Below are 11,809 nucleotides of genomic sequence, written 5' to 3'. Positions count from 1 at the left end.
TGCTTTAGACTGGACAAACTTTTACAGCATTAATGATCCAAGTATTTTAAAGCATGGATCACCATGAATCTGGACGCACTGTTTATTATACCATTGCGCTCCTAGTTGTTGGATCTGGAATGTTTTGATAGTACTTTGTTCGGAAATGTTTCCTCTATCAGTGCTGAAAATTTCATTACGATTCGTTTTGTTTCAAAAAAGTTACACGTGATGGAAGCCGCGAGACGAAAATAAATTTTGGACACTCACGTTAAAAACCGACGTGGTCGGGTTAAAAAAATCGCGAAATCGTTAAAAATGCTCAAATCAACCGTGTGCAGCGTTCTCAAACGTTTCCGTGAGATGCATACTATCGATCGGCAGGTTCATACCAAGCGTCATAGTGGACCTAAGAATCAGAAACTGCATTTGAAGGTGTTGAGAACGATCAAGGTAAACACAGGGTAGTCGGACTACGACATTGCCAAGAAATTCAACGTGGACCAGTACACCGTCAGAAGGATTAGTCTCCGCGAAGGAATACGATCCTATCGGGCCAGTAAGCAACCAAACCGGACATTGAAGCAGAATTTAGTAGCCAAAGGACGTGCCCGAAAGTTATACAACAAGATTCCAACGAAGTACGACGGATGCATCCTCATGGATGACGAAACGTACGCGAAGATGGATTTTGGGCAGCTTCCTGGCCAAAAACTTTATAAATCCACTGCAGTGGTGCACCACACTGGTCGAGGTGATGTCCCCGCCAAGTTCAAATTCGTTTTTGCCTATAAGTTGGCAAGAAAGTGTTTGATCTGGCAAGGTATTTGCAGCTGCGGACGAAAAACCCCGGTTTTTGTGAAAAACACGACCATGGACTCCGAAATGTACAAGGAGGAGTGCCTTAAAAAATGTTTTTTTTCGTGAAGTTTTCGCCAGATTTGGCATGCTGCCACTACAGCTAGGAGGTACTACAGTGGTATTCGGCCAACGGGGGGATTTTGTTGAAAAGGACATCAACCCACCCAACTGCCCTCAATTCCGCTCTATCGAAAAATTTTGGGCAATTGTCAAGCAGAAGATGAAGAAGAATGGTAGGACGACTCGGGAAGCAACAGAGATGAAGAGATTGTGGAACAAAATGGCCGCTCAGGTCAGTGAATAGGGTGTCCAAACTTTGATGAGTGGTTCTAGACGAAAAGTTCGAAATTTTATCAAAAAAAACATCGAAATATTTTTTTTCTTATTTTTCATTTGAAGTGCAATAAAAACCCTACATTTTGATTATAAAACTTTTTTTTTTTTCGTTTACATAGCTCCGAGATAGACCCGTTTTAACGCGTCCAGATTTGTAGTGATCCATGCTTTAGTCAACACTTTTAATCAGAGAATCAATCAAATATTCGAAACCTGTGTTCCTCTGAGACGTGTAGGCGCTAAACGAGCAAATCCGTGGTTTAATAACACAGTTTCAAGAGCAATTGTTAATCGTGATTTACAGTGTTCGGCATCGCTAATTGAAACATTAGCGGCGCTAATTAAATCGCTAACTAATTCAAATTTAGCGATCGCTAATTAAAACCGCTAAATGAGCGGAAAAGTTATCGCTTCAAGCTTAAAGCGCTAATCGCTAATCGCTAACTGTTGATAAGCAATGACGTAAACAGGATGACAACAACATGGATTAAAGTTGCATCTCAATTCGTTTGCTCAAATACTCTACAAACATAGTGCAGATTGTTTATTGTGCCCAGTCTGTTGAAAAATCTTTAACCAGGTTTCACTTTTTTATCAAACTTTCAAATAGTAACGCAAAATTCTCATGATAGGAACATTGCCAAACGTGTATCTATCTTATTATTACTTTACCTGATTTGAAATACTTGTAAAAACTGCTTTGTGAAAAGTAAATATCTCATCCACTTAAAACAAGTTGTAAAAAGCGGATTTTTTCAACATTTATTATTCGATACTTGCCGTGTGAGATAGTAATGTGAGATCTAGAAAAAACTTAGAAACTTGAAAAGCTTTTGAATAATCCAAAATCCATTAACTTAAAAAGCACATTTCAACAAATCACCGCATGTGGATGACCATGCTAAAGTCATGTAAAATATTGATCAAGTAGGCCGTTTACTGTACTTTTGCAAGCAAAAAACAGTTTCTAAAAATTGACCTTCTAGCTTTGAATTATATAAATGATGTTTAAAAAAGTTTAATACTGTTCAACAATATTTATTGAATTGTTTGTCTGAGAATGTTGAGAAAAGAAGTACTTAAAGAGAAAAAAAGTGAATCTGTATGAGGCACTTCTGCCCTGAGACCATTCGAAGTGACCATTTTCACTTGGAGCGCATATTGGTGTAAAAATGATGCCCGATGTCTCCTTTACTTGTCAAATAACAAAAAGTCTACTTCTATCAGTAATAATTTGTGAATTTGAAACAAGTAAATGGAAGTTAGCGTTCTTCATTTAGCGGAACCAAAAATAGCGGAACTTTTTAATTCGCTAGCTCAATCAAAATTAAGCGGCAAAATTAAACCGCTAACAAAAAGTTATCGGACTAACTAGCGATTAGCGAATTAGCGTTTTTGTGCCGAACACTGGTGATTTAGCATATAGAGAATGGAAAAAAACTAAAACTGAGGAAAATCATACACTTTACAAAAACCTACGTAATCAAACGAATATGTTGATAAATAGAACCAAACAAGAGTTTTACAAGAATTTTATAAATACTCAACTTCCTACAAAAGTACTCTGGCAGAGACTTAAGGCCACTGGAGTTGGTAAGCAAAGTGCCGAAACTTTCAATAATTTTAATGCCAATGAAACCAACGAGAATTTCGCAAAGCTTTCACATGTGATAACGTTAGAACCAACTATGCAATGGCCAGTAGTCAACTTAATAGATTCTTTTTTCAAGATGTAACTGAAGATCTAGTGAAATATGCGCTGTTTGCTATCAAATCCAATGCAATAGGACTCGAAAATGTTCATTTAAGATTTATGAAATTAATATGGCCGTTTATTGTTCAACCTGTCACACACGTTTTTAACGAAATCATTCATACAACAAGTTTTCCCAGTGAATGGAAAAAATCAATGATTATACCTATAAGAAAGAAGCCTGTCAACACTTTAAAGAACCTACGCCCCATAAGTATTTTGTGTTCACTGTCAAAAGTTTTCGAGTTTGTAATCAAACAACAACTGTGCAATCACATTAATGCATATAAACTACTCAGTGATTTTCAATCTGGTTATAGAGAAAAACACAGTACAAAAACAGCAATGCTAAAGATTATTGATGATGTTGGGGTTATGCTAGATAAAGGAAATTCAGTTATTCTAATTATGCTTGATTATTCAAAAGCTTTTGATACAATTTCTCATAAGTTACTCTATAATAAACTTATAAATTATTATGGATTCTCATTGAATGCTGCCAATTTGCTTAAATCGTATCTAAACGGTAGATCTCAAGCTGTTTTTAATAATAGAGAATACTCGCGATTCGTACCAGTTACATCTGGGGTACCTCAGGGGTCAATTTTAGGGCCCGTTCTTTTCACATTGTATATAAATGATCTGCCTACTGTATTAAAGCATTGTGAGATACATATATTTGCAGACGATGTTCAACTGTACTTCGATTGTAGTGACTGTAATGTAGAAGAAATCACAAGTAAGATTAATGAAGACTTATCAAGAGTCAGTAAATGGTCTTCAAAAAACATGCTTTCACTCAATTCCTCCAAACCTTGTGCCATTATGTTCAACAAAAATTGTAATTTTCTCCCATGTATTACGCTGAATAATCTTCCTATAGTTTTTGTTGACACAGGCATAAGTTTGGGCTTCCGATTTCAGTCAAATTTCCAGTGGGGTGCTACTTTAGAAACACAATGTGGAAAAATATACAATGCTTTGCGTTCTTTACGGCAGAGTGACTCTATAATAAGCATTGAAACAAAAATTCGACTCTTTGAAAGCTTGATTTATCCACATTTTTTGACATGTGATTTTCTGATGCTTCAAGCTACGGCGCAAATGCTTAATAGATTACGTGAACTCTTGTGTCCGCTATGTTTTCAATTTGAACAGTTTTTCCCACGTTTCTCATCTCCAGTGTCAGCTTATCGGCTGTTCATTTTTATTAAGTTTAGATACTGTATGTTGCTCCATAAGCTTATCGAAAGTAAAACTCCAGGATATTTATATGAGAAATTAACATTCGCAAGAAGTACTCGGTCAAGAAAATTAATAATACCACGACATCGCACCGCAAAATACGGCGATTCATTTTTCGTAAAAGGCGTATCTTTATGGAACTCATTACCTTATAGTGTGACGATAGAAAAAAGTGAAGAAGTTTTTAGAAAAAGATGTCTTGAGCATTTTAGTGTTTAACTAGTTGAAAAATTATAAATTGTGAAAATTGTATTATATTCGATAACTCTCATTCTATGTACCGCAAACAAACTGTTGTAACAATTAAAAAAGATGTTAGTCTTAAGTTACAGAAATAAACAAATAAATAAATAAATAAATAAATAAAATTGCCAAGAAGGAAAAGGTAGTTAACACGTTCGTCGCCATGGGACCTATATTCGGATGACGGGTGTAACGATGCGTGTATTAGGTATGAAAAAGTATGAAATGGGTTATATAGGATGAGCGTGTAAACGACGAAAGAAGGAGAACAAGGCGGGAGAAAAAGGCATTCTTGTTTACGACGCGGAACGAGCAACACTTACAATGGCGACGAGATGAAAATCAGTAAAAGAAAAAGTGGAATAACTGGATGGTTGAGTGAATATTGTGGGAAAAGTGATGGAGATTGCAATAATGCGTTTGATCTACGATAAAATGAAATAGTTGACTTGCGTTGCTTGCGTGAATTGAGTAGCTTCGGGAGAAAAATTGCGATCATTTAAATACGGAAAAATGGCGCCCATTGTATAAATTTTATGCGAAAAAAAATATCGGAAGTAGCAAAAGGACCTGAAGAGAAATGAAGTATGAAAGTAATGGGAAGTGTAACGGATCGTGAACGGATGTCGAAACGAAAATTTTGCGAAAGACGGAGTGGATTAAGTTGATACTTTGGTTCCACAGGATTTAGGATCGATGATGCCTTGAATGTTGTAAGACGGACGGCATTTTTTTTATTGCGTTGCACTGGCGCTTTGCGGTGCCAGGCTGGTGGCAATCTGTTTTGACTGTGGGGTGAGAGTTGTGCCGAGTTGAAGCATTATGTCTTTGTTTCGTGCTAGTGGAAATGGATACTGGAGAGAAATGGATTTCTTTGCCTGAGCTAGGCTTGTTGAGATGATTGGCATTGTGCTAGAGATGGTATAGCTTTGTGCTTGAGACGGTTAGCTTCGTGCTTGAGATGATAAGCTTTGTGCTTGGAATGATAAGCTTCGTGCTTGGAACGATAAGCTTCGTGCTTGAGATGGTTAAGCTTCGTGCTTGAGATGGTTAAGCTTCGTGCTTGAGATGGTAAAGCTTCGTGCTTGAGATGGTAAGCTTCGTGCTTGAGACGGTTAGCTTCGTGCTTGAGATGATAAGCTTCGTGCTTGGAATGATAAGCTTCGTGCTTGAGATGGTTAAGCTTCGTGCTTGAGATGGTAAAGCTTCGTGCTTGAGATGGTAAGCTTCGTGCTTGAAACGGTTAGCTTCGTGCTTGAGATGATAAGCTTCGTGCTTGGAATGATAAGCTTCGTGCTTGGAATGATAAGCTTCGTGCTTGAGATGATAAGTGGCTTTCTTGAGAAGATAAGCTTCGTGCTTGGAATGATAAGCTTGAATGAGGCTTAAAATGATAAGCTTCGTGCTTAAGATGCGATGCTTAGAGCTGATGATGAGATGTTTCGTGATAGGGATAACATGTTTCGTGACAGTTATGTTTCGTTCATAGTTGCCTGATTTGGGAACGCAGCTGTGCATTGGAGATTACTAATTTGTATTCGAGGAGATATGATTAATGCTTTGGATGATATACTTTGTGCTAGAACAGATTATTTCTGTGCTCGTTTGCTCATTGGAGATGTTATGCTTCGTGCTTGAGATGATGAAGGTATTTTGTGCTAGATGCTCTATTCCTTTTCTCAAAAATATTTTACATGAATCGGATATTGGAAGTTTAAGCTAGGAATAACTGTACTTGGAACTTTTTTCATCCTTAATGCTCGGCCTGCGTTGTGCCGTGCTTGAGGTAGGCTTGCTCCGTGCAAGATAGTAAAGGAATGTAAAATGGAAAACTTTGTCACAATTGAAAACTCGCAATCATATTGAGAGAAAGAAAAAGAGAAGATTTTGTCCTGATAAATGTAGATAGGTTAGTAATATACATGTTTTGTTCAGCCGATGCGTATCTTTGTGCAGCTGATATGCTAGATGATATGTGATGATGGTTTGAGAGGTGACACTGTACGAGACAGCTCGTTTAATGTAAGAGAAAAAAAACACGATGTCGTATCACAATCGTTTGAGTTTTGAATATTTCTATAACAAAAGACGAAATTTTTTAAAAGTAGTGCGTAATGTAATGGTAGATACTTTCTTATTGACATCATCAGACATATCATTGAAATTTTTGACGTTTGATTTAATGTTAAATTTTCATACAAGGTCGGAAGGACCAGAGATGTTTTGATTTCAAGTAAAGCAAATTTTGAAAGTGATACAGATCCATTTCCAGTAACGAAGTAATTCTGCGTGACGGCAGAAAGATTTGACTAAAAAAGCTTGATTTAAGTGATGCGCTTGCAAAGGATAATCTGGATGAGGTAGTCGTAGTCCCCTCTGAACTTTAAAGCTGATCACCATTGATTCCCCTAAGAAGAAGTTGTGATAAGAGAGGACTGACACGGTATGATGGATTTTGTAATCGGTGTGATTCGACATAGTTTGTTAGCTACAGTTGGCGCGGCAGTTGGTGACAGCATCACCTATGTCTTGCTATCCAAAGTGGCGTACGGTTCTGCACCACATCGGGATTATGATTTTGTTATGATTCTGCTGTCACGCCTCACCGCGAGTTGAGGACTTCTTGATGAGAGGAGGCTAATGTCGGATATCATCCGGTGTCGATAATGGTTCAATGGAGCATGAATTATTGCGGAATATATACTCAAATCACAGGCGGGCGTATATTATTTTCTGACAAATTATCGGAAGGGAGACTAGTGTCACACCAGCAAGTAAGATCCATGGGAGCATGATGCCAGAATTGAATACAGTTTATGATCGATAAGTTAAAATGCTGGTGATGATTAAGTGCTTCATGCTAAAATGACTCTTATTAGCCAGAATAATTGGTTTAGAAAAAAAACTGTTTTATTGTCGGGGAGGTCTTAAGTTCGATTAATACCGACTTGAATGGATTGGACTTCAGAGCGAGGTCACTGTGGTTCCGAAGATACTCGAACAATAGGAAGAGGGGTTTAAATGGATGTAAGATGATAAATGACGTGGTCCTAGCGGTTTTTCAGGTTGCTAGGTATAATTTTCGATGTGGTTTGTGGATAGGTTAAATGATGATGTAGTTGTGTGAGCGATATGAGCTGACTTTGTTTAAATCATGCGACTCGATAATAACTGAAAACGTATAGGGATGAACCATCCCAGAGGATGAAAATCCCGTACAAAAAAAAACTGAAAACGATAACAGGGTGCAGAATTAAACAACATAAACAATAAAACATGACAATTGTGCGACTTGTCTAATCGATGTGAATTTTGTCGTTTTGGTAAATATTAATCACGAAGCAAGACGGATTTGTACGGATAACAGTGACTGCAAAAGGTTGCACGAAATCCAACTTTCAACGCAAAGGACAATACTGAGGAGATGGTATGATACAGAATCCTGCTGGGGTAGAACATTAAATAATTGAAAAAAAAATAGGTGAGAGTAAAAATAGCAAGAAATTACCGATTTCTGTTAAATGGGAGGATTGACACGAGATGAGTATAAACTCACAGAGCCAGACTATATGAGTTACTGGCCTTTTCCCCCTTTGGATGAGTCCAGAAAGCGATTTCAAAAAAGAAAAAGAAGAAAAAATTAACTGACAAATTGAGCAAGTGAAAAGTTTAAAAACGTGGATTGACAGGAAGTTGTGTCTCGTATTCTCGATTTGATGCGATGCGGTTCAGAGATATGGGGGTGATTGTGGGAAACAGGACACCGATTGGATCACCGATTAAAATGATGTGCCATATACTACCGTAACCCGGAGACGATTTTTAATAGAGAGGACATGAGTTTTCGCGAGATTTCAGAATCCGCATGTCATTGATTCAGAATTCTTTATAACCTGATTAAAAACGTATAACATTATTTTCATTAATAAAGAAAAAATACTTGATGGGAGGAGACATTATCAGAGAGAGATCCAACATTCTGTGGAGTGGAAGGGATATGCTCTGAGCGAACTGATATACTCAGAAAATTAGAATCAATTCATCGAATTTCGGAATATTGTTCAACTAACAAAATCGAACATCATATTTTCATGTTAAGTATAAATCCATCATTCTTGGCAGTTTATGATCATCCACCTTGACGTCGTTAGAATTGACATTTATGTCACTATCTGTTTATTTCGGCTGATAGATTAAACGTGTTCTGGTTTAACTTTTGCGAACATTGCATAATTGCAGTAGGTTGGATGAGTTTGGATTTAAAAAAAGGAGGGATGTAACGATGCGTGTATTAGGTATGAAAAAGTATGAAATGGGTTATATAGGATGAGCGTGTAAACGACGAAAGAAGGAGAACAAGGCGGGAGAAAAAGGCATTCTTGTTTACGACGCGGAACGAGCAACACTTACAACGGGTGTATTTCCTGGGAGGCCACGTCACTTAAAAACGTGTGACGCTCTCTTACTTAAGTTATCCGTTTAGTTTAGCCACACGTTGCAAATCTAGGATTCTCGCTCTTTTCTTCCTCGCTCCGACAATTTCTTTGGGCCCGGCTAGTAAAACTAACAAAATGAGCGTGGCGACGAACGTGTTAAACGAGCTTGTAGACGAGGATAGAGAGCCTGATCAAACCTCCTAGCCAAAGAGGGAGAAAAAGCCGCCGCGAATAGAGATATCCGATTACTTTATGGCATTTCTCGACGCCTTAGTGGTGCAAGGACTAATGCTAGAATGCCGCTGTAAGACCGAGCTTGTCAACTGTTGACAGACAGAACATATCAGCTCAAACGTTTGTGGGATGCCCGAGAAGTTGCAGAACGGTCGCCATTGACCGCGTGACTTGGAGGAATATTGTTCATCAGGTTATGTCTTGAGACGAAATACCATTTAAATATGTGAGAATTCAGCAGCATGTAAATAATGTTAGACAATTGAAAAATAAAAATTGTTAAAAAAAATCTGTACATCTGTTTGTGGCTGGCTTAGTCTTAGGCAAAAAGCAGACAAATGTTTTTTTTTTTCACTGGTATGAACTTGAATTTACGTTTATATATCTAGTTGGGGATATGGAATGACCATATGTTTATTTTTATCAGATACTAGCTGACCCGGTGTGCATTGCTGCTCCTTGCATAAATAAATGTAACTTTGAAATGAGAGCTGCAGCTGGAGTTCCAAATTGCAATTCAAAGATGGTATATATTATTTTCTGAAGCTTGATCTCTAAACTTCTTTTTCAAGATCTGAAATTTGTATTCTCTTTTTAAAGCTTCATAATGACTCAAATAATTTCAATATTTATGGATTTTCCACCTTTTTTCCCAAAGTGGGAAGTTACGAACTTCCATAAAACATTTGTCACATCTATTTTTGAGTTATGCCAAATATCCGTACGCAAAAAAATCCTCTTTTAAAATATGGTCCCTTCTTTGAAAAGCTCTTTATCTTAAACTTACATGGGAGCTTCCCCATCTTTTCCAATTTTGTCCCACACTGCGTGAAAAAGGTTGGCTGATTTACCCGGCTTGAGTTTACATAAATTTCTAATTGAAAGAAAAAGATTCGCATATGGTAAACCGGGGTAAGTGGGGACTGTGGCTATTAAAACAATACTGTAAACTATTTTTTCAAACTTTTAATGCAGAATGTTAAATTTACTTGTACTCTATCCAACAACTGTAAAAGAGATACGGTTCCGACAATAGCGGATGTTTACGGTGACTTTTTGTTAATTTTCTTTTTTTAACTACGATGTGGAGTTGATATCCATCTTTTTCAATCGCAAATTTCTCTTAAACTAGCTGGCTCTTGTCGAAAAACTCTACATTGAAACAATCCTTACATTCAAAACAACAAGTTAGGAAAGGAAACGACGATTAAATATTAAAAAAAAGAGTTTATTTTCAAAAACCTAAAATGTTGTCTCCAAACCCTACCTGGGGTAAGTGGGGACGGCTTTATATATAAATATACTTGATGTTTACACATTTTAAATTTTTTTCAATTTTCTCTCTTTCATTCAATACATTTTAGCTTTATTTAGCATTCGGATCATGAAAAGTTGGGAAAAGTACTTGTGTTTTCTGGAATAAGTATATATTTTCGATAAAATCGGAGCTTCGTGTGTTGCAAAGTTGCAACATAAATTACACACAATAATCACTATCATGAACTTTTTTCAAAATTTTGAACGGTTCGAGCAATAAAGTAACGTATTCAACCAAGAAAACACAAATTTGTTGAAAATTTCCTGAGAAATCAAAGGGAAAATATACCGTCCCCACTTATCCCATAAAGCGGGATAAATGAAGACACCAGCAGTCCATAACAATTTACGTGATACCTTTTTTCGCTTTTCGCCTATCAAACTCATCTCTTCAGTATTTGTAAACAACATGTTCTGCATCACATTGAATGCGATTTTATCAAAAATGATCCACTGTTGATTTTTCAATGATTATTTAAATTTGAACTATACGAAAAACCGTCCCCACTTACCCCGGTGTACCTTGTTTTTAGTTCAAATTTGTGAAAACTAAACGAAATATAGAGAAAAACATTTATAGTCATCTGAAGCGGCATACGATTGGAAAAAGAAAAGCTAAAATTTCATCAGTCTGCGCAATCTGGTTTGCCATAAAACATAAAATATTAATCATGAAAAAGTACAAGTTTCACGCCGATTCGATTTATCCCTCTGTTTCTAAGAATTTAAGTCGTTTTAATGAAATTTTCACCTAACAAATGATAGAGAAGCTTGTTTGCCGCAATAAAAATCGAGAAAAACATCATTCGTAGCCATAAGTTGGCGTATTTTTGAAAAAATAATGGCATGCGCCATCTTACCCCGCTGGTGCGTCTTGTACAGTTTTCCCCTACACGTGGAAAGTTTGTCTGAGCAATTGAACTACTTTAAAATTGAGAAATTAATAAAAAAAATAGTTTTGATAATTCTATAAGTAAGCAAAACATACAGATGGAAATTAAAATATATCCAAGTTTGCATTCCGAGGAAAAAGCTTCAATTTTAAAGATCCAAAATTACGATTTAAATAGGATGCCATTCAAAAATAGTTGCAATATGTGTAGCGAATAGATAGTAAAGATATGTGGAATACGAGAAGAAAATTGAACGAAATTAATTAATCAAATCTTCATTCATTAGTAGCGTTCCGTATCTTGATAATTACGGATACTGAATGAATCCTATTCAAGAAAATTCTAAAAGATGCACTTTAAAATTTGTTTGATTTTCCACATTGAATGAATTAAAAGTTTGTGTTCTCTTTTATGGGCACATGGGAATGATATCTTCATAGTCTCAGTACAAATTAAACTGTTGGATTGACTTTTTTGTATTTGTTCTTCCGATTGAGCCTACAACAATTTTA

Source organism: Uranotaenia lowii, chromosome 2 (assembly GCF_029784155.1).
Source record: "Uranotaenia lowii strain MFRU-FL chromosome 2, ASM2978415v1, whole genome shotgun sequence".
Classification (NCBI taxonomy): domain Eukaryota; kingdom Metazoa; phylum Arthropoda; class Insecta; order Diptera; family Culicidae; genus Uranotaenia; species Uranotaenia lowii.
Note: the sequence above shows the minus strand (reverse complement) of the source record.